Below are 23981 nucleotides of genomic sequence, written 5' to 3'. Positions count from 1 at the left end.
GTTCAGAGTGGAGCGGAGCCGCGCATGTACGAGGTGTACGGAGTGGAGCCACGCTTGTATGAAGAGTACGGACCGGAGCCACGCGTTTACGAAGTGTACGGAGCAGAGCCGCGCGTGTTCGAGGTGTACAGAGCGGAGCCGCGCGTGTACGAGTGTGCGGAGCGGAGTCGCGTGTGTACGAGGTGTACGGAGCAGAGTCACGCGTGTACAAAGCAGAGCTGCACGTGTACGAGGTGTACGAAGCAGAGCCGCGCGTGTACGAGTGTGTGGAGCAGAGCCGCCCGTGTACGAGGTGTACCGAGCGGAGCCGCACGTTTACGAGGTGTCTCTGCATACAGCTGAATTTTACCACCACAAAAGGACTAGGTGGACTCTGGCTAGCAACAGAAAAAAAATTATATTTTTTTTACTGTGCATACAAATCAATTTCACCCCCAAAAACTGATAAGGTGGGCTACTATACCTTGCGCTATCACACTGGCAAATTATAAAAATATATTTTTGTGTTCTGCACTCAGCTCTGTATAACAGCTGAATTTCAATCCCACAAAATGAAAAGGTGTGCTAGTCTTTATTAAAGCCATAAAAAATAAATAAAAAGTTGAATAAAATGTAACACTAAAGCCAAGTTCACACAACATGAAGACTGCATTTTTTTATGTTCGCACCATACAACAAAATAACAATCTTATTATTGTGTGTTTGCTGAGTTTCTTTTGAGTTTTCCCCCTTAAAATGTGTTTTGGTGAAGCTGTGAATCTACATTTTTAATACTACAGAAAAACTTAGATTTTTGAGCTTAAAAATGTTTTTTTTTTTTTACAGGCTCCACAGAGGCTTATATATATATATAATAAAATGCATGAAATCCGCACAGTTCAGCAGCGTCTTTAGACTCACTGCAGGCGTAGATTTCATTAAATCACATCCACTGCACTTGCACATTTAGGCCGTGTTCAGATGTAGCATAAGTGCTGTGTTTTTTCAGCTGCTTTTTTGGAACAGTCATTTTGCAGCATTTAAATGGCCAAGAAAAGTGGATGTGATTTCATGAAAACGGCTCTGTGGTCTAAAGACGCTGCTGATCTGTACGGCTATGGTTTATTTTACGTCTAGAGGCTTCTATGTGGAGCCTAAAAAGAGAGAAAACGCAGGTAAAAAGACTGCAGTTACCTTAAGTGCAGAATCAAAGCCATTCTGTATTATAACAAAAAATGAACAATGCGGCTTCACATCTGCACCAAAAAACATCAAATAAGGGGGAAAAGGCATAAAAAATGCAGCAAGTACGTAATAATCAGAGAAGATTGTTATTGTGTAGTTTGGTGTGGACATCTGCAGAAAACCAAAAAAAAATACAGTATTTATTCAACATGTGAACACGGCCTTGCAGACACAAAAAAGCCAATGTCAAATAGTGAAGCTACATAAAGATGAGAAAGTGGAATGGACAGAAAATAAATCCATAGATCCCAAGTGAAAGAAGCACGACGCACAGATGACACCATGCCAGCTTCATCAAAAGTCACGCCGGATGAGGTAAGGTTAGTAGTGACGCATGAGCGTGTTCTCTTAACCCTCTCACAGAGCATGCTCAGGTGCTGCCTGAGTATTTTCGGCATCTATGCTCGAGCCGCCGCGGCTGCATGTGTCGCAGCTGTTAGACAGCTGTGACACATGCAGGGATTGCATGTTTGTTAGGCAATCCCTGCATGTGTCACAGCTGTCTAACAGCCCCAGCGGCCCGAGCATAGACACCGAGCACGCCGAAAATACTCGGGCAGCAACCGAGCATGCTCGGTGAAAGGGTAAACTGAGCACGCTCGTGCAACACTATAGGTAAGAGATTCGTGGCCTCCTGTCCAGCGTCCCATGAATTGATCCTCTCAGCTCTAGTTCCAACTGTCCCGGATACGGTGAACAGCCCCGTATAAATAAACTAGCTACTGTGAGCGAAATACGCTCTCTTCTATACCTTCCGAACTCCAAATTAATAAGATTTGTTTTACGAGCGCTCGGGAAATTAATACAGCACAGCCTTGTATGGTGTACTAGAAAAGACTTCTGCTTTATTAGCACATGTGGCACTTTAAATAGGGTCAGAGACAAAGGAATAGTTCCCTCTGACCTATGAACCAATAGTAACCTTAAGGGAGTGAATAGTAATGTGAAACCTCACTACCCATCAGTGTTACCTGATGACCATTACATAAGAGTGAAAACAAAATGGATACCACAGAGAAACAAGATGGATTCTTTTCTCTCACACTACTGAATCCGTTCTACACCTGGGTGGCGAGCATCTTTATTGGTATATGGTCTCCCATGCTGGTATGTGCTGCCCCCCTCCTGGTATTTGTGCTGCCCCTATCATCCTATACTGGGATGCATGGCACCTCTCACCCCCCAATCCTGGTATGCGTGGCCCCCCTCATCCCCCAATGCTGGTATGTGTGGCCCCCTCATCCCCCAATCCTGGTATGCATAGTACCCCTCATCCCCCAATCCTGGTATGCGTGGCCCCCCTCATTGCCCAATGCTGGTATGCGTGGCACCCCTCATCCCCAATCCTGGTATGCATGGCACCCCTCATCCCCAATCCTGGTATGCATGGCACCCCTCATCCCCCAATCTTGGTATGTATGGCATCCCTCATCCTCTAATCCTGGTATGCATAGGGCCCCTCATCCCCCAATCCTGGTATGGATGGGGCCCCTCACCCCCCAATCCTGGTATGTATGGGCCCCTTACCCCCCAATCCTGGTATGTATGGCATCCCTCATCCCCCAATCCTGGTATGCATGGCGTCCCTCATCCCCCAATCCTGGTATGCATGGCGTCCCTCATCCCCCAATCCTGGTATGCATGGCGTCCCTCATCCCCCAATCCTGGTATGCATGGCGTCCCTCATCCCCCAATCCTGATATGCATGGCGTCCCTCACCCCCCCAATCCTGGTATGCATGGCGTCCCTCACCCCCCAATCCTGGTATGTGTGGCCCCCTCATCTCTTTCACGCTGCACACACATACAAAAAAATAAACACTTATACTCACCTTTCTTCCCTGTGCTCCAGCGCTGCTGTGTCCTGCTCTGCCGGGGGAGGAGTGCGGCGCCGGAGTACGTGCGTGCCCATACCGCGCTGTCCGGCGCCACTTTGCTGAAGAGACACTGCAAATGTGTCTTCAGTAAAATGGCGCTGGATAGCGCTATGCGCATGCGCCGATCCGACGCCTCACTCCTGCCCCGGTCTCTGGCGAAGAGAGAGGCGCCGCGACAACGCTCCTCCCGGTCAGGTAAGTATATGAGTATGCATTCAGTGTCTAGGCATACCGCGATCTCCGGCGCCATACACTGCTCTTACCTGTAACGGCTCCATGCGTTCTTCTGTCTAGAGCCAGACTGCGCGTCACACATGCGCAGTCTATCGAGGCTTCAGACAGAGGGACGCTTAGCTGATTATATTATAGATATAATTATAACACTGTTTATCAATGTACTATATTTTGTTGCTGTGGTGCTCTTTCAGTCATATTTTGATTTATTTTTTTATCTGCAGCATGTGGTCTGAAGAGCGGCAGGCACAATCTAGTACCGTCCTCCCGTGTGGTCTGAGGCACGGCAGGCACAATCTAGTACCGTCCTCCCGTGTGGTCTGAAGCACGGCAGGCACAATCTAGTACCGTCCTCCCGTGCGGTCTGAAGAGCGGCAGGCACAATCTAGTACCGTCCTCCCGTGTGGTCTGAGGCACGGCAGGCACAATCTAGTACCGTCCTCCCGTGCAGTCTGAGGCACGGCAGGCACAATCTAGTACCGTCCTCCCGTGTGGTCTGAGGCACGGCAGGCACAATCTAGTACCGTCCTCCCGTGCGGTCTGAGGCACGGCAGGCACAATCTAGTACCGTCCTCCCGTGTGGTCTGAGGCACGGCAGGCACAATCTAGTACCGTCCTCCCGTGCAGTCTGAGGCACGGCAGGCACAATCTAGTACCGTCCTCCCGTGTGGTCTGAGGCACGGCAGGCACAATCTAGTACCGTCCTCCCGTGTGGTCTGAGGCACGGCAGGCACAATCTAGTACCGTCCTCCCGTGTGGTCTGAGGCACGGCAGGCACTATCTAGTACCGTCCTCTCGTGCGGTCTGAGGCACGGCAGGCACAATCTAGTACCGTCCTCTCGTGTGGTCTGAAGCACGGCAGGCACAATCTAGTACCGTCCTCCCGTGTGGTCTGAGGCACGGCAGGCACAATCTAGTACCGTCCTCCCGTGTGGTCTGAAGAGCGGCAGGCACTATCTAGTACCGTCCTCCCGTGCAGTCTGAAGAGCGGCAGGCACTATCTAGTACCGTCCTCCCGTGCGGTCTGAAGAGCGGCAGGCACTATCTAGTACCGTCCTCCCGTGTGCTCTGAGGCACGGCAGGCACAATCTAGTACCGTCCTCCCGTGCGGTCTGAAGCACGGCAGGCACAATCTAGTACCGTCCTCTCGTGTGGTCTGAGGCACGGCAGGCACTATCTAGTACCGTCCTCCCGTGCGGTCTGAAGAGCGGCAGGCACAATCTAGTACAGTCCTCCCGTGTGGTCTGAGGCACGGCAGGCACTATCTAGTACCGTCCTCCCGTGTGCTCTGAGGCACGGCAGGCACAATCTAGTACCGTCCTCCCGTGCGGTCTGAAGCACGGCAGGCACAATCTAGTACAGTCCTCCCGTGTGGTCTGAGGCACGGCAGGCACAATCTAGTACAGTCCTCCCGTGTGGTCTGAAGAGCGGCAGGCACTATCTAGTACCGTCCTCCCGTGTGGTCTGAGGCACGGCAGGCACAATCTAGTACCGTCCTCCCGTGCGCTCTGAGGCATGGCAGGCACAATCTAGTACAGTCCTCCCGTGTGGTCTGAGGCACGGCAGGCACAATCTAGTACCGTCCTCCCGTGCGGTCTGAGGCACGGCAGGCACAATCTAGTACCGTCCTCTCGTGTGGTCTGAGGCACGGCAGGCACAATCTAGTACCGTCCGACTTCTTTACAGCACTCTAGGGCATACAGGTGGTGGTCGTACTTTATATGGGGAAAAACAGGTGACAGGTTCCCTTAAGGCTGTGTGCCCACGATGCATTTTTTAAGCAAAAACGCTGCAGAAACGCTTAAAAAACACATGGTAGAAGGCCTGCCATGTTCCCCAATGATAATCCGCTTGTGCTGTGCACATGCTGCGGAAATTTCCTCTGCGGATCATCATTGCGGAAAAAAACACAGCACTATCAATTATTTTGCGGAAGTGCTGCATTTTCGCCGCCATTGACTTGCATTAGATCGCATGGATTACGCATCACTGTATATGTAGATGCGCATTCCATGCGTTCTAGTGTGCGGATGGTACCCAGGTATAGAGGAGAGGAGACCGTCCTCCGGACCAGGGTACCATAGAAAACTGTAAAGAAAAAAAAAAGAATAAAATAAAAAATAAATATATACTTACCTTCTGGCGGCCCCCCGCTGCACTCCTCCTCTCATGCCGGCAGTTCGCGATGTACTGAAGGACCTGTGCTGACATTATAGTCATGTGACAGGTCACGCGACGCTGACGTCAGCAGGTCCTTCAGTGTATCGCTGCTGGCAAGGGAGAACGGAGGGAAAGCAGGACACCGGGGGCCATCAGAGGGTAAGTATATATTTATTTTTTTAACATTCTTTCGGTCACACTATATAAATCAATGCCGGTTGCATGGATTTATTTAGTGTGACCAAGTTGTCAAACACTTTCCAAGTGATGCTAAAATCGCTTGGAAAGCGCTTGACAACCCGCAAGCGGAAATGCAAGTGAAGAACGCTTCACTTCCGCTTGTCCCTGGCAGCAAAACGCATGTACAATCCGCATGCATAATCCGCATGTACAATCCGCATGTACAATCCGCATTGTGATGCAGCAGGCATCCCTTTAATGGTTCAGTGTGTGTTTTGACGGACCACGTACCTCCCTCAGCTGACTGGTCACATGACTGTGACATCACACAGGTCCTTTTGCACAACAGAAGGTCTGGACATGTGACTGTGAGATAAGCACAGGTCCTGTGGCTGTTTCTATAGGATATAAAAACCCTGGTAATTTGAGACAGAAGTATGCAGGGGTGCAATGGGTGTGATAGGCCTGAGGCCTGTTACCTGTTACCTGTATGTGTGGCACCGTGTGAGGCCTGATGAAGCTTGGTGGGCTCCTGGAGGGTGAAGCCTGGATCCTTGTGTGTGTAAGCGATGCCAGTAAGCCTTGGAGAGCCAGAGGCTTTGGAGGATAAGTGTCCTGGAGGGCAGAGCCTGGATCTGTGTGTGTGAGAGATGCCAGTGGCCTTGGACGGGACAAGGGCTGGAGACCACGTGTGGTAAGCTGTAGAGCCACAGTGGTGGCGGAACCAAATGGACTGAAGCAGCTAAAACCTGACAAAGGTAATACACTTTGTTATATGGACATTGCTATAGTATTCCCTTGCTGAAGGCTGTATCTGAAGCCAAGTGGGCCTGTCTGCCACTTGAGCTCGTGGACATTATATGTGTGAACTGCGGTTTATGAAGTATAATAAACTGCTGAAGTGTGAAAACCGGAAAGACATTGCTGGTGTGCATTAATTGACGCGCTGCAGCGAGTATTCCCCAGGATGATGACTAGCGCTGCCTTACAGCATGCACGATCCGCATGGACGATCCGCATGCACAATCCGCATGCGTTTTTTTCTGCCAGGGAGTTGCAGAAAATCTCAGGATAAAATCCTGAGCATTTCTGCATTGTGGGCACACAGCCTAAAGCAGGTTTTCATCTATGCAGCTTGTACAAGTGAACTTCATTGTTTGAAAAGTGGGTTACCTGTCTAAGCCATGTTATTATAGTACCTTTTATATGGTTTACACAGGTGCATCATGGGCTTTTCCTGCCCTATGAGTAAAATGAAAGGCTAAAATACAATGTGGAAACTTAATCAGAGAAATGTTTTATTTACATTCAGAACAGGTTTAAAAGAAACAAAATAACCATTACCACAGAAATCTCAAACGTTTAATTGTAGAAATATTATAGAAATAACATTTTACCATTATGTATAGAAATAATTCTAATTTTATAAAAGTGCATTTATGGGAGGATTGTGGGTAAGGTCTTTGGCTTTGCCCCGACCCCTCGGCCTGCCTCCGGTGTCTGATGTCTCCGCGTCCTGGAACTGAGATCATGATGCTGCTTTGGATAGCAAATCAATAGCCTTGAAAAACCCAGGAATAAGGGAAGGGGGTCTTTAGGGAAATTGGTCTCGAAAACAAGGCAGCGTGGAAAAATCTATTTTGTGGCTGTAGTCGACAACATCTCAGACCCAAGCGTTGTTGACTACCGAGAGCCACTGATCCCGGAACCAAAGGAGACGGCCGCCCACCCTGAGAAACATCCCAGGTGGGAATCTTCTAGATCCGGGTCTGGCAGACCAGCGCTGGTGGGTTCGTTGATGCCAGGAGGGGGCTAGCCTAAAGGAAGGTCTCTTCTTTTCCTGGTGGGCCGGAGTGTTGTCCTTTTGGTTGCTTTTCTACACTGAAAATTTCCGAAAGGACCATAACTGGACTGTGCGTCTCTTGGGAGGAGGGCATTTGGCCCTCTGTTGCAGAAACAAAATACTCTTACCCCCCATGGCATTAGAGATCATCTTATCTAGCTCTTCGAAAAGGCAGGAGCCCTGGAAGGTGAGGCTGGTGGACTTTTTGGAAGCTGAATACAAGTTCCATGATTTCAGCTATGAGGCCATGGGGATGGTGATGTTGCCGGCTGCCAGGGCTGAATAGGGGGCTGCAGGGGGGCGGGCACACTCTCCTTATGGGGTCTCTGGGGGGATATAATGTTTGCAGGGGGCCATCCGCTGGGACGCCCCCCCCACCCCACAAGCGTGCATCATCCCCCCCCCCCACAAGCGTGCATCATCCCCCCCCCCCCACAAGCGTGCATCGTCCGCCCCCCCCAAGCGTGCATCGTCCGCCCCCCCCACAAGCGTGCATCGTCCGCCCCCCCCCACAAGCGTGCATCGTCCGCCCCCCCCCACAAGCGTGCATCGTCCGCCCCCCCCCACAAGCGTGCATCGTCAGCCCCCCCCCCCACAAGCGTGCATCATCCGCCCCCCCCACAAGCGTGCATCATCCGCCCCCCCCACAAGCGTGCATCATCCGCCCCCCCCCACAAGCGTGCATCATCCGCCCCCCCACAAGCGTGCATCATCCACCCCCCCCACACAAGCGTGCATCATCCACCCCCCCCCCCCCACAAGCGTGCATCATCCGCCCCCCCAACAAGCGTGCATCATCCGCCCCCCCCCCACAAGCGTGCATCATCCGCCCCCCCCAAGCGTGCATCATCCGCCCCCCCCCACAAGCGTGCATCATCCGCCCCCCCCACAAGCGTGCATCATCCGCCCCCCCCACAAGCGTGCATCATCCGCCCCCCCCACAAGCGTGCATCATCCGCCCCCCCCACAAGCGTGCATCATCCGCCCCCCCACAAGCGTGCATCATCTGCCCCCCCACAAGCGTGCATCATCTGCCCCCCCACAAGCGTGCATCATCTGCCCCCCCCACAAGCGTGCATCATCTGCCCCCCCCACAAGCGTGCATCATCTGCCCCCCCACAAGCGTGCATCATCTGCCCCCCCACAAGCGTGCATCATCTGCCCCCCCACAAGCGTGCATCATCTGCCCCCCCACAAGCGTGCATCATCTGCCCCCCCACAAGCGTGCATCATCTGCCCCCCCACAAGCGTGCATCATCTGCCCCCCCACAAGCGTGCATCATCAAGCCCGCAGCATCCCCCCATAATACCTCCAGAGCCCGCAGCATGCCCTCAGTATCCCCACAGAGCACCCAGAGCCCGCAGCATGCACCCAGAGCCCCCACAAGCCTGCAGCATCCCTCCAGAGCAACCACCAGCCTGCAGCATGCCCCCACCAGAGCCATAGACATGCCACCACAGCCCGCAGCATCCCCACAGAGCCCCCACATGCGTGCATCATCAGGCCCCCCCCAGCGTCCCCACAAACCCGCAGCATTCCTCCAGAGCCACCACCAGCCCGCAGCATGCACACACAGCCCCCACCAGAGCAATAGACATGCCACCACAGCCCGCAGCATGCCCCCAGCATCCCCACCAGCCCGCTGCATCCCCCCAGAGCAACCATGAGCCCGCAGCATCCCCCCAGAGCCCAGCACTGACCTCCTCCTGAAGCTTCACCGTATCACTTTCTGCATGAATCTATGGCGTCTGGTGCTAAACTAGAACACGCCCATAATGCAGTCAGGACACGCCCACGGAAACGACGTCATACCTGGAAGGAGCCCATACATTCTAGCGTTTACCAGGGAGGAGGCTGCAGAGCGAGTGGTTGGTGGGGAGGCTGCTGAGTATTGGGGAGACATGGCGGATGACTGCGCACCCCACACTGAGCTCCCGGGGGGCAGTCTCAGTCCGGGGGGGGCACCCTGGCTTCCTGTGGATGTGGTTAGTCCCCTGCACTATAGAGAGCGGCACATAGACTGCTGTAGAGCAGCAATGGTCGGTGACGGGTCAGAGCCGGTGATTACAGGGAGCCGCAGCCCCTCACCTGTCAGCAGTTGGACTATAAACCAGGTTTCCAGTCACTGACAGTATGGCTGGAGCTGCGCCCATTATGCACTGTAAGGCTATGTGCCCACGTTGCATTTATGAAGCAGAAAATTTCTGCTGCATAAATGCAAGTCCTCTCCCGGAAAAACGCATGCGGAATTCCGCACGCGTTTATCGCGCGTTTTTCGCGCGTTTATCACGCGTTTTCCACATGCGGAATTGCCTTGCGTTTTTTATGCATTGGACAAAGGCAATTCTGCTTGCGGAAACGCAAAATTAATTGACATGCTGCGGATTTTTGAACGCGGCATAAACGCTGCGGAAAAATCCGCAGCATGTGCATAGAAGTTGCGGAATCCCATTGGGGACCATGGGGTGCGGATTACCATGCGTTTTTCAAGCGTTTATGCTGCGGAAATTCCGCAGCATATATGCTTGAAAAATGCTACGTGGGCACACAGCCTTGGAACTTGGCGATTTCTGCCATGTTTGGAGGTTCCTGGATTCTGTATTTTTCTGCACAGGGTTTGTCCATGAGAAAAAGGAACACAGAGCGCCAGTCCTGGCCACAGGTTGTGTCTGGTACTACAGCTCCGGTCTAGTGACGTGACAGGTGCTGTAATGCCACACACAGCCTGTGCCCAGGGGTGGCGCTGTAATACAACAGCTCTGGCTTTCTACTCTGGGACAACTTCTGTAAGGCTGAATTCACACATCTGTGCTCCACGGAGCGAGCTCAGATCTGACAACCGCTGGGTCACCAGTGCTGATCTGTGATTACCTCCTAGGAATAGATGAGGCACTGATCAGGTCCGGAGAGCCGGGCCGGGTCCTCCGATCCCACCACGGATGTGTGAATTCCTCCTTAAGTTAATATCTTAGTGTTAGAGTTCTCCTTTAGAATTTGTGTTCACATGAGAGTAATTTATTATAGTTTATTGTGTAACTTTCGAAAAACGTATCGATTACTAATCCTGAGTTACAGCCAGTGATAGTCTAGAGCTGCGTTCAGAGATCTGCAGGCTTCTGAGCTGAAATCTCCCAGCAGTCCTTGCTGAGATCACTATTGTTAGCGTTGCAATGTTAAGGCAGGTGCAGATAGCAGTGTTTTCGGTCGGAGTGCGATCTGACAAAACATTGAATCGCACTGTGACTAGTGTTTGTCCAAGGAGAAAAATCGGACATGTGCACGGCCCGATAGACAGTCTGTCCGAGGACAAAAATCACTATGCTTGAGTTTCATCTAATATTCGGATCACGCTCTGCCATGCAAGTTAATGAGTCCTTGGAAAAGATCGCACTGCACTCAGATGACATCTGAGTGCAGTCCCATTTTTCACGGATTGACGTAACGAAGAAGATGGAGAATTTTTTTTTTACCTATGTCTTGTATCTTGTTTTGTGTCACTTTATGTACAAATCCTGACTGACGATGGACAATTTTTGTCTAATCAGTGCTAGGAGCTCACTACATACATTTCTGTTTGTCCACCCTCTTTTTGAGGAGTGACCACAATCGAATTGAGATCTGGAGAGTTTACTGGCCATGAACCCAAAATGTCAGTGTTACCCAGACACTTAGTTGTCACTTTTGCCTTGTGACATATTCTCCGTCATGCTGATATATGCATTGCTGTGTTCTTAGGTATAATTGTGAGTGAGCCCACTCCCTTTTGATGATGGATAACTCCACACATGACTCGTCACGGGGTGCTTTACTGTTGGCATAACACAGGACTCAAAGTAGCGCTCAGCTTTTCTTCTCCGGACATTCATTCTTCCATATGTCCCTAACAGTTTGAAGGGGGCCTTCATCAGGGAAATAACTTTACCCCAGTCCTCTGTAATCCAATCACTGTAGTTTACTGCATTATATAATCCTGTTCTTCATCTTTTTCATGGAGAAAAGTGGTTTCTTTGCTGCCCTACTTGACACCAGCACAGCCTCCAAAATCCTTCTCCTCACGGTGTGTACAGATGCACTGACGCCTGCCTGCTGCCATTCTTGAGCAAGCTCTGCACTGGTGTTGAACCAATTCCATAGCTGAATCCTATGTAGGAGATGATACAGGGACTTGCTGGACTTTCTTCGGAGTCCTGAAGTCTTCACAGCAAATTAACCTCCCCCTATTAAGTTATTATTTATTATAGTGGCATTTTACATGGAGCTTTACATGTGAAAAGGGATATACATAGCAAAAAACAAGTACAATAATCTTGAACAAAAGCGAATCACCGACTGGTACAGGAGGAGCGAGGACCCTGCCCGCGAGGGCTTACAGTCTACAATGAATGGGTGAGGATACAGTAGGTGAGGGTAGAGCTGGTCGTGCAGTGGTATGATGGAGCGGTGGTTACTGCAGATTGTAGGCTTGTCAGAAGAGGTGGATCTTCAGCTTCCTTTTGAAGGTTTCCACGGTTGGCAACAGTCTGATATATTGGGGTAGAGAGTTCTAGAGTAGGGGGATGCATGGGAGAAATCTTATGTGCAATTGTGGGAAGAGGAGATAAGAGGGGAGTAGAGAAGGAGATCTTGTGAGGATCGGAGGTTGAGTGCAGGTATGTAGCGGGACACTAAGTCACAGTTATATGGAGGAGACAGGTTGTGAATGGCTTTGTATACTATGGTTAGGGTTTTCAACTGCAGTCTCTGGATAATAGGGAGCCAGCGAAGGGATTGAAAGAGGGGAGAGGCCAGGGAATAGTGGGGGGGACAGGTGGATTAGTCGGGCAGCAGAGTACAGTTATCTGACAGGAGAAAACAAACTCCTTTGCCATGCTTGCCGATGGGGCGAGGGGTGTGGGAAAGGTGGAATCCAACGTATGAAAGTGCAGCTGGAGACGCCATGTCAGATGGGGTGAGTCAGGTACCATTGATGCCAAGGAAGGAAAGTTTGTTAGTAATGAAAAGGTCATGGATGTAGGAAAGTTTGTTGCAGATGGAGAGAGCATTCCATAGAGCTCCTGTTAGTGGGATTGGGGAAGCGGGGGATGGGCAATGGGTATAGGGTTAGAAAGGTTGTGGAAATTTGATAGATTGTGGATGAGAGGTAGAAGTGACTGTGGGGATGTGGTGAGGAGGGCCATGATTTGGAGAGATATCGCCAGCAGTGAGGAGCAGCAGGAGAGAGCGTGAGGTGGCTGTCTGTGTTTGGAGACAGAGGATTGTATGTTGAGGAACAGATCTGAGGAGGAGGTGAGATGGAGGGAGAGATGACCAGTTCATTACTAGGTGTAGGGATGAGAAGGGTTAGTAGAACGTGTAGGACTATAGGGGTGAGAGTGAAAACAAAGAGAAACCTTTTTTACTCTGGCTGTGCAGTTACCTTCAGTTATCTTCTGGTTCAATTCTGGTCTAACTCAGTGCAACACAATGTAAGGTGGCTGCCAGACAGGTCGTGGACGGGAGGTATGTGTCCCCGAAGTACCAAACTTCAGTGATGTAGGACATGGAGAAGCAGGCTCCAGAACACATAGTGCTGGGAGGGAGTTAATGGGCCCGGATTAAAGGGCCGGGTTTCAAGAGCAGCTGAAAGAGTTGGGGGGAAACAGCTGCTCACTTACCTCCAGTCCAGGTCTTGGAAGGCTGATTTAAGACAGCTGCGCCTGTCTCAGTGGTGCTGTGTGTTGTGCAAGGTGAGCAAACCTTGCATGTGGTGCTCAGTCTGCTGGAGGCAGAGAAAAGCACTACATTTAAACGGCTGATGACGTGCTGTATGGACTGGTTATTTTTAGTTTTGTTCTGTTATAGCAGTGTTTCCCAAACCCCATCCTCACGGACCCCCATAGGTCATGTTTTCAGAATCTCCTTAGTATTACACAGGTGAGAGAATTCCTGATGCCTTCCTGTGTAATACTAAGGAGATCCTGAAAATATGACCTGTGGGGTCTGTGAGGATGGGGTTTGGGAAACACTGCGTTATACCTTTTGTGTATCTATTGTATGGTGGCAGAAGGTGCCAAGCCCCCCCTGCTTTGGGCAGAGGGGGGGGTGTGTAAGGTTGCTGCCGGACAGGTCGTGGACGGGAGGTATGTGTCCCCGAAGTGCCAAGCTTTGGTGATGTAGGACCCGGAGAAGCAGGCTCCAGCACACATAGTGTAGGGAGTTAGTGGGCCCGGATTGAAGGGCCGAGTTTTACGAGCAGCTGAAAGAGCTGTTATGTTTTGTTTTCCTGGTTGGTTTATGGACATTTAATAAACCACCAGTTTGTTTTGGAACCTGCGGACTGCATACCTGTGTGAACCTGCGCCTACCCAAGAGCTGATCCGTCACAGCACGTATATGATGCACCGCAGACTAAATTCTTAATGACCCGATAAATGGTTGATCTAGGGGCAATCTTACAAGCAGCAATGTCCTTGCCTGCAAAGCAATGATGACTGCACATGTTTCCTTGAAGGTAATCAGAAGACCATGATTTGAAGCACCAGCCTGCTCTTGTAATTCAGTAAGCATGACTGTGGAAATGGGGGTTTTGTGGTTAAGTAATTTCCTTGGGAAAAAATTAATATGCATTTTTTTTTTTTTTTTTTTAACAATTCATCTGATCATTCTTCATAACAATCTACAGTTAATACAAATTGACACTATAAAAGCTGAAGCAGCAAACTTTATGAAAGCCAGAATGTGTTTCAGTCTCCAAACTTGCCGACTGTGTATTATTTTGTTACCTCTTTTGTATATTATTGTGTCACCTCTTATCTTGTGTATCACTTCTCTCTTTTCAGTTTGTTAGCCACATGCTGCCAGGCGAAAACTTGTGGGCATAATCATGCGGCTGGTGATTCTTGATGACTATGCCCTGGCCAGCGAATGGGCAGCAAAATACATAAGTAATCGCATCGCCCAGTTCGATCCTGGACCTGACAATTACTTCACACTTGGGCTACCCACAGGTAATGTGCCTTTTATCTCTCTTTATGCAGTTTTCCACGAGTTGGTTCAAGCATTTTAGTTGTGGATTGAACTATTTTTGCACATGTGAATTACGAGAAGTCCTCAGGAGTAAGTCAGATGTGTACGGCAAAGCTTCATAGAGGAGGGAGACTCCAAGTTCACTGCTGAACATCTGCTCTCTCCATGTTTCGTTGCGATCTACCAGTGTATCCGTAAGATTTGGCCATTCTCTACTGTTATATGCAAGAGTGTGCCAATTTTCCAAAGGAACAAGGAGATTGAGTAGCTCAACAGCCTCTTGCCACTGATCGGCAAACAAATTTGGAGAAAATAATTGGACAAAGCCTGAAGGACGCTGTAATGCAGGGCTGTGTTCTGGGGGATCGATGAAGACATAAGAAGCATGATCTGTGCTGAACAGTATGGATGGTAATCCAAAGCCTCCATAACCAAGCTTGGCGTGGAAGGCACTCGGGAAATAGGAGTGTGAGTTGGGGGTCTCCCAGTGGTAATAGTTGGAATCACTGCCTTATTAATACAACGGGGAACTGTTTTGATTTCAATTAACATTAAAGGGGTTGTCCGTACCCTATACTGATTTAATCCTAAATCTCTATTTAATTTAATAATCTACCGTATTTTTCGGACTATAAGACGCACTTTTTTTCCTCCAAAATTTTGGAGGAAAATGGGGGGTGCGTCTTATAGTCCGAATGGGGTGTGTGTGTGTGTGTGTGTGTATATATATGTATATATATATATATATATATATATATATATATATATATATATATATATATAATCTCTATTGAACCCGTTCTACGCCCTGGTGGCGAGCATTTTTATTGGTATATGGTCTCCCATGTTAGTATGTGCTGCCCCCCTCCTGGTATTTGTGCTGCCCCCGCCATCCTATCCTGGAATGCGTGGCTCCCCTCATCCCCAATCCCGGTATGCGTGGCTCCCCTCATCCCCAATCCCGGTATGCGTGGCTCCCCTCATCCACAATCCCGGTATGCGTGGCTCCCCTCATCCACAATCCCGGTATGCGTGGCTCCCCTCATCCCCAATCCCGGTATGCGTGGCTTCCCTAATCCCCCCCACTATACACACATCCCCAAAAAAATAAACAGTTATACTCGCCTTTCTTCTCTGTACTCCAGCGCTGCAGCGTCCTGTTCTGCCGGAGGCCGGGGGAGGAGTGCGGCGACAGAGCACAGCGCCGACCGGCGCCAATTTGCTGAAGACACACTGTAAATGTGTCTTCATAAAAATGGCGCCGGATAGCGCTATGCGCACGCGCCGATCCAACGTCTCACTCTGCCCCCGGTCTCCGCTGAAGAGAGGCGCCGCGGCAACGCTCTTCCCGGTCAGGTAAGTATGGCGCTGGAGATCGCAGTGTGCGTTCAGTGCCTACACACAACCGCGATCTCTGACGCCATACACCTCTTACCTGTAACGGCTGGATGCGGTCTTCTGTCTGGAGCCAGACTGCGCGTCACGCATGCGCAGTCTATCGAGGCTTTGGACCGAGACCCGCATCCCCGGTTATATTATAGATTGTGGGGTGTGAGGGGAGTGGTAGCTGTGGAGGAGCGGGGCACAGGAGGCAGCGGTGCAGCCTACACTGTCCCTGCTGCTAAAGAAAATGAATATTCACTGCTCCTTAATAGCAGCACACAGTGTAGCCGCGCTGCGGCTCCTGCTGCTGCCGGAATCGCCTGTGCCCGCTGTTAAAGGGCATGAATATTCAACCTCTCTCCACGCTCATGGGCGTGGGGAGGGGGTGAATATTCATGCCTTTTAATAAGCGGGCACACGCTATAGCCCGGCAGCAGCAGGAGCCGCAGCGCGGCCAAGCTGTGTGCCGGCTATGAAGGAGAGAAGTCACTGCTCCCCGCGCACACAGACCCGGCGTGGGGAGCAGTGACTTCCGGCAGCTGATCTCTCCATGTGAGCCGCACATGGCAGTGACGTGCGGCTCACATGGAGAGATCAGTGCGGGCAGACATGAGGAGAGAGAAGAAAGGTGAGTATAAGTGTTTATTTATTTTTTTTTTTATGTGCAGCCTGATGGGGATTAGGGGGACCATGCATATTAGGGTATGGATGAGGGGGCCATACAAAACAGGATAAAGATGAGAGGGCCATACATACCAGGATGGGGATGAGGGGTGCCGTGCGTACCTGGACGGGGATGATGGCCGCCGTGCGTACCTGGACGGGGATGATGGCCACGTATAAAAGGAAGGGGGTTGGGCATATATACCAGGATAGGGGATATTGTTAGAATTGGGTATTACCCCTATACCAGAAGACCCCCTCCCCCTTAAAAGTGCATCATGAACAATTTTTTGCTTAATTTTTTTTTTTTTTTTTTCCCTCCTCTAAAACCTAGGTGCGTCTTATGGTCCGGTGCGTCTTATAGTCCGAAAAATACGGTAATTGCTTTTCTAATATACTTTAATTAAAAGTTAATCTAAATTTATCTAACTGGGGTGTGTTTGTATGTGTGTATACATTTGTTTTTTTTTACCAACTTCCTGTTTGATAACATTTAGTTTGAAAATCCCCAGTGCATCCTGGGATATGAAGACGGACGTGATCAGGGAGCAGAGGCTGCGGTCACTGCTGCTGCCTCTTTTCCCACCCTGAATGAAGCGTCATCAGTGATGCCTGTTTCAGGGGATGGGCTAGTCCCTGCTACTCTGCGCATGTGTCAATTCTAACTATCAGTTGCTCAGCAGGATCTTGTCACTGTGCAATATTCTTTTTAATGCACAGCGTCAGGGGTTCCTCAGAGACGACACCGGGGAGATCACGCAATATCTCACCCTGCCGTCACTGTGTCATGGATTTCGTCTGGAATCGCGAGCACACGATCCAGATTACTCAACAGTTCAGCAGTTTTTGGGGATTGCGAATCTCAAGAATGCTACCTCCCGGAAGCTAAAATACGATAAATGAGGGGCCCGGTGAAGAAAGCCATAGCAAATTCGGTCATGTCCCTTGGAGGTGCAATGTACCTGTTGGGTACCCTGATATCGTGGGTTCTGTGAGCACAATACCATTCCAGAGTTTTACAGTGGGATCTGCTACATAATGAAGTTTCTCTTAAGGGCACTTGGAAAGGAAGATGTCCTTATCACCCCGGTCAGTAAAATCTTTATAGAGGTTAGGCTCATCCTGCCACCAATCTCGAGGGGTTCCCTGGGTACTTGGGGTCACTAGCACAATTACCACAGATGCGAGTCCCAGAGGGTGGGGAGCCCAGGGGACCTGGTCAGATATCGAAAAGGGTCTCTCCTCCAATGCAAAAGAACTTGTCGGTCCGAGCTCTGCTGTGCCTGTTAGGGGTGAAGATCGGGTCCTAGGAGGCATCGTCTATGCAGCCTGCACAGCAGATCACAGCCCGGGCACCACGTCTCCGGGTAAATCTCCACCTTTTGAGTTACTTCTTGTGCAGCAGCCCCATGCAAGTTGCTCCGCTCTCCTCGGCCAGCTTCTGCTGAAGACTGAGCTCCTCTGCCCAATCTAGGAGCTCAATAGCCCTGATCAGGTCAGTGGTAGCCCAGCGCTGCTGGATCAGATTTACAAATGGCAAACTAATCAGCCCTAGGCATTTCTAATATGTGCAGAGCAGGCGACATAAGTCTGACCGGTGTCCTCATAGACCTTTCCTCAGCCGGGGTCTAATAGGAGCAGTAAGATGGCCGTCATGGGGTCCATTGTTAGATCTCGGCTGCCATAGAAACTCATCAGCACCATGATCGCACCTCCCTCTCCTGTCTAAAGTGCCTAAATGCTGTGGAAGCCCCCTACTGTGTCATACAGTGCATTAAGCTGCCAGGATCCGGGTTGGCTCCACTGTCGGTGGCTGAGGCAGGAGCAGGACTGTGTTATACAGCCACACTTCTGCCGCCGATCTTGTAAGATCCCTGACAGGACCTGCCTGATGATAATGTGTCCTATAGAGTGGGTCCTGGTACCGGACTGCCCTGTACATATTCACCACTAGCTGGGAACCAGTTACTTACAAGGTCTAGTTTCGGATGTGTTTCCAGGATCTGTAGTTATCAGCATTTTATCCTTTAGGCCGAGTTATAATATCACTGTAACACTCTCGCCCTGTACCTGTATCCCTGCCCTGTGTGCTGCACAAAATTATATAACAAAGTGTGTGTGTGTACACAGATATCTATCTCCTGAATGGAATTACTGCTAGATCTCCTGTACATAGAAATATGAGGTTCTTAGCGCACATTTTGAGCAAATTGTGCGAGCCCATCTGCCAACGTCAAGGCGACCTCTTCAGATGGGTCCCTACACTAACACTACACTAATTTAGTAACTGGGACTAGTTTTTTGTATTATTATTACCACCATTTTTACTATTTATTATTATTGCAATAATGCAATTAATTGTAACTGTTATAACACTAATTAAAAAAATTTAATTCAATTTTTTTTTATTATACTTGTGATTCTAATAATGGTATTACTAAAATCCTTTTGCCTAAAGCTGTTGATCCAGAAGTAGGCAAAAACCCCACCTAACGCCAATATGTTTCCTAGGGGAAAAAATTCCTTCTTGACCTATGGAAAAGGCGATCAGTCCTAGGACCCTGGATCAAACCTAATAATATTATTACAAGTTATATAATATTACGCTAATTATTGTACTACTGGAGTTATTTTAATTTGTTTTTATAAATCTAACTATTTGAGATGGTTATACTTAACATTGTGCTATCTTATTACAGTATTATTCTTCTTTCCTATCACTACTAATACTGCCCTATACCTACAGTGTTGATCCAGAAGAAGGCAAAAAACCCAGGACACCTTCAGCCAATTTGTGTTACAGGGGAAAAAGTCCTTCTTGACCCCGAGAAAAGACGATCAGTCCTAGAACCCTGGATCAAACCTAATTATGTTACTAGTTATGTAATTACTATTACTGTACTAAATGTACTTCTACAGTTTTTATTTTATTTTTTTTTATATATTTTGTCTTATGTCCTCCTTTCTTATTAAAGTACTACTCTAATTTTTCTATAACTATTTAATATTACAGTATTGATTGAACTACGTCTATAATTATTTTTATTTACTCTTTGTTCTTTCTATAGATATAACTAGTTTATATTTATTATTAATAATAATAACCTGCTATCTTATTACGGGTTATTATTCTTCTTTCCTATTACTACTAATACTACCCTATACCTACAGTGTTGATCCAAAAGAAGGCAAAAACCTCAGGACACCTTCAGTCAATTTGTGTCACAGCGGAAAAATTCCTTCTTGACCCCGAGAAAAGGCGATCAGTCCTAGAACCCTGGATCACACTGTTATTCTACCTACTACTATTACTACTGTTATTTTATTACTTTCTTACTATTATCACTAGTAGTATTACTCAAATTACACTAATACTGATATACTACCTCTAGATTACTAGTATCCTGCTATTATTACTTTGGTGGATTTCTACTTACCAGCCGGTATTGCCGTATGATGATATCGGCAGAGAGGTCCCAGCAGGATGGTCCACATGGTGTTCCTCTTTCCTCTCAAATACCTTTTGATGTAATGGCAGATGTTGTTCTGCTTCTTCCTTTATGTTGTAGGATCGATTGTTCTGTCCTCTTCTGTCCTCTTCTGTCCTCTTCTGTCCTCTTCTGTCCTCTTCTGTCCTCTTCTGTCCTCTTCTGTCCTCTTCTGTCCTCTTCTGTCCTCTTCTGTCCTCTTCTGTCCTCTTCTGTCCTCTTCTGTCCTCTTCTGTCCTCTTCTGTCCTCTTCTGTCCTCTTCTGTCCTCTTCTGTCCTCTTCTGTCCTCTTCTGTCCTCTTCTGTCCTCTTCTGTCCTCTTCTGTCCTCTTCTGTCCTCTTCTGTCCTCTTCTGTCCTCTTCTGTCCTCTTCTGTCCTCTTCTGTCCTCTTCTGTCCTCTTCTGTCCTCTTCTGTCCTCTTCTGTCCTCTTCTGTCCTCTTCTGTCCTCTTCTGTCCTCTTCTGTCCTCTTCTGTCCTCTTCTGTCCTCTTCTGTCCTCTTCTGTCCTCTTCTGTCCTCTTCTGTCCTCTTCTGTCCTCTTCTGTCCTCTTCTGTCCTCTTCTGTCCTCTTCTGTCCTCTTCTGTCCTCTTCTGTCCTCTTCTGTCCTCTTCTGTCCTCTTCTGTCCTCTTCTGTCCTCTTCTGTCCTCTTCTGTCCTCTTCTGTCCTCTTCTGTCCTCTTCTGTCCTCTTCTGTCCTCTTCTGTCCTCTTCTGTCCTCTTCTGTCCTCTTCTGTCCTCTTCTGTCCTCTTCTGTCCTCTTCTGTCCTCTTCTGTCCTCTTCTGTCCTCTTCTGTCCTCTTCTGTCCTCTTCTGTCCTCTTCTGTCCTCTTCTGTCCTCTTCTGTCCTCTTCTGTCCTCTTCTGTCCTCTTCTGTCCTCTTCTGTCCTCTTCTGTCCTCTTCTGTCCTCTTCTGTCCTCTTCTGTCCTCTTCTGTCCTCTTCTGTCCTCTTCTGTCCTCTTCTGTCCTCTTCTGTCCTCTTCTGTCCTCTTCTGTCCTCTTCTGTCCTCTTCTGTCCTCTTCTGTCCTCTTCTGTCCTCTTCTGTCCTCTTCTGTCCTCTTCTGTCCTCTTCTGTCCTCTTCTGTCCTCTTCTGTCCTCTTCTGTCCTCTTCTGTCCTCTTCTGTCCTCTTCTGTCCTCTTCTGTCCTCTTCTGTCCTCTTCTGTCCTCTTCTGTCCTCTTCTGTCCTCTTCTGTCCTCTTCTGTCCTCTTCTGTCCTCTTCTGTCCTCTTCTGTCCTCTTCTGTCCTCTTCTGTCCTCTTCTGTCCTCTTCTGTCCTCTTCTGTCCTCTTCTGTCCTCTTCTGTCCTCTTCTGTCCTCTTCTGTCCTCTTCTGTCCTCTTCTGTCCTCTTCTGTCCTCTTCTGTCCTCTTCTGTCCTCTTCTGTCCTCTTCTGTCCTCTTCTGTCCTCTTCTGTCCTCTTCTGTCCTCTTCTGTCCTCTTCTGTCCTCTTCTGTCCTCTTCTGTCCTCTTCTGTCCTCTTCTGTCCTCTTCTGTCCTCTTCTGTCCTCTTCTGTCCTCTTCTGTCCTCTTCTGTCCTCTTCTGTCCTCTTCTGTCCTCTTCTGTCCTCTTCTGTCCTCTTCTGTCCTCTTCTGTCCTCTTCTGTCCTCTTCTGTCCTCTTCTGTCCTCTTCTGTCCTCTTCTGTCCTCTTCTGTCCTCTTCTGTCCTCTTCTGTCCTCTTCTGTCCTCTTCTGTCCTCTTCTGTCCTCTTCTGTCCTCTTCTGTCCTCTTCTGTCCTCTTCTGTCCTCTTCTGTCCTCTTCTGTCCTCTTCTGTCCTCTTCTGTCCTCTTCTGTCCTCTTCTGTCCTCTTCTGTCCTCTTCTGTCCTCTTCTGTCCTCTTCTGTCCTCTTCTGTCCTCTTCTGTCCTCTTCTGTCCTCTTCTGTCCTCTTCTGTCCTCTTCTGTCCTCTTCTGTCCTCTTCTGTCCTCTTCTGTCCTCTTCTGTCCTCTTCTGTCCTCTTCTGTCCTCTTCTGTCCTCTTCTGTCCTCTTCTGTCCTCTTCTGTCCTCTTCTGTCCTCTTCTGTCCTCTTCTGTCCTCTTCTGTCCTCTTCTGTCCTCTTCTGTCCTCTTCTGTCCTCTTCTGTCCTCTTCTGTCCTCTTCTGTCCTCTTCTGTCCTCTTCTGTCCTCTTCTGTCCTCTTCTGTCCTCTTCTGTCCTCTTCTGTCCTCTTCTGTCCTCTTCTGTCCTCTTCTGTCCTCTTCTGTCCTCTTCTGTCCTCTTCTGTCCTCTTCTGTCCTCTTCTGTCCTCTTCTGTCCTCTTCTGTCCTCTTCTGTCCTCTTCTGTCCTCTTCTGTCCTCTTCTGTCCTCTTCTGTCCTCTTCTGTCCTCTTCTGTCCTCTTCTGTCCTCTTCTGTCCTCTTCTGTCCTCTTCTGTCCTCTTCTGTCCTCTTCTGTCCTCTTCTGTCCTCTTCTGTCCTCTTCTGTCCTCTTCTGTCCTCTTCTGTCCTCTTCTGTCCTCTTCTGTCCTCTTCTGTCCTCTTCTGTCCTCTTCTGTCCTCTTCTGTCCTCTTCTGTCCTCTTCTGTCCTCTTCTGTCCTCTTCTGTCCTCTTCTGTCCTCTTCTGTCCTCTTCTGTCCTCTTCTGTCCTCTTCTGTCCTCTTCTGTCCTCTTCTGTCCTCTTCTGTCCTCTTCTGTCCTCTTCTGTCCTCTTCTGTCCTCTTCTGTCCTCTTCTGTCCTCTTCTGTCCTCTTCTGTCCTCTTCTGTCCTCTTCTGTCCTCTTCTGTCCTCTTCTGTCCTCTTCTGTCCTCTTCTGTCCTCTTCTGTCCTCTTCTGTCCTCTTCTGTCCTCTTCTGTCCTCTTCTGTCCTCTTCTGTCCTCTTCTGTCCTCTTCTGTCCTCTTCTGTCCTCTTCTGTCCTCTTCTGTCCTCTTCTGTCCTCTTCTGTCCTCTTCTGTCCTCTTCTGTCCTCTTCTGTCCTCTTCTGTCCTCTTCTGTCCTCTTCTGTCCTCTTCTGTCCTCTTCTGTCCTCTTCTGTCCTCTTCTGTCCTCTTCTGTCCTCTTCTGTCCTCTTCTGTCCTCTTCTGTCCTCTTCTGTCCTCTTCTGTCCTCTTCTGTCCTCTTCTGTCCTCTTCTGTCCTCTTCTGTCCTCTTCTGTCCTCTTCTGTCCTCTTCTGTCCTCTTCTGTCCTCTTCTGTCCTCTTCTGTCCTCTTCTGTCCTCTTCTGTCCTCTTCTGTCCTCTTCTGTCCTCTTCTGTCCTCTTCTGTCCTCTTCTGTCCTCTTCTGTCCTCTTCTGTCCTCTTCTGTCCTCTTCTGTCCTCTTCTGTCCTCTTCTGTCCTCTTCTGTCCTCTTCTGTCCTCTTCTGTCCTCTTCTGTCCTCTTCTGTCCTCTTCTGTCCTCTTCTGTCCTCTTCTGTCCTCTTCTGTCCTCTTCTGTCCTCTTCTGTCCTCTTCTGTCCTCTTCTGTCCTCTTCTGTCCTCTTCTGTCCTCTTCTGTCCTCTTCTGTCCTCTTCTGTCCTCTTCTGTCCTCTTCTGTCCTCTTCTGTCCTCTTCTGTCCTCTTCTGTCCTCTTCTGTCCTCTTCTGTCCTCTTCTGTCCTCTTCTGTCCTCTTCTGTCCTCTTCTGTCCTCTTCTGTCCTCTTCTGTCCTCTTCTGTCCTCTTCTGTCCTCTTCTGTCCTCTTCTGTCCTCTTCTGTCCTCTTCTGTCCTCTTCTGTCCTCTTCTGTCCTCTTCTGTCCTCTTCTGTCCTCTTCTGTCCTCTTCTGTCCTCTTCTGTCCTCTTCTGTCCTCTTCTGTCCTCTTCTGTCCTCTTCTGTCCTCTTCTGTCCTCTTCTGTCCTCTTCTGTCCTCTTCTGTCCTCTTCTGTCCTCTTCTGTCCTCTTCTGTCCTCTTCTGTCCTCTTCTGTCCTCTTCTGTCCTCTTCTGTCCTCTTCTGTCCTCTTCTGTCCTCTTCTGTCCTCTTCTGTCCTCTTCTGTCCTCTTCT

The sequence above is a fragment of the Phyllobates terribilis genome, unplaced genomic scaffold (assembly GCF_046119375.1).
Source record: "Phyllobates terribilis strain yellow unplaced genomic scaffold, ASM4611937v1 Scaffold_180__1_contigs__length_3869351, whole genome shotgun sequence".
Taxonomy (NCBI): domain Eukaryota; kingdom Metazoa; phylum Chordata; class Amphibia; order Anura; family Dendrobatidae; genus Phyllobates; species Phyllobates terribilis.
Note: the sequence above shows the minus strand (reverse complement) of the source record.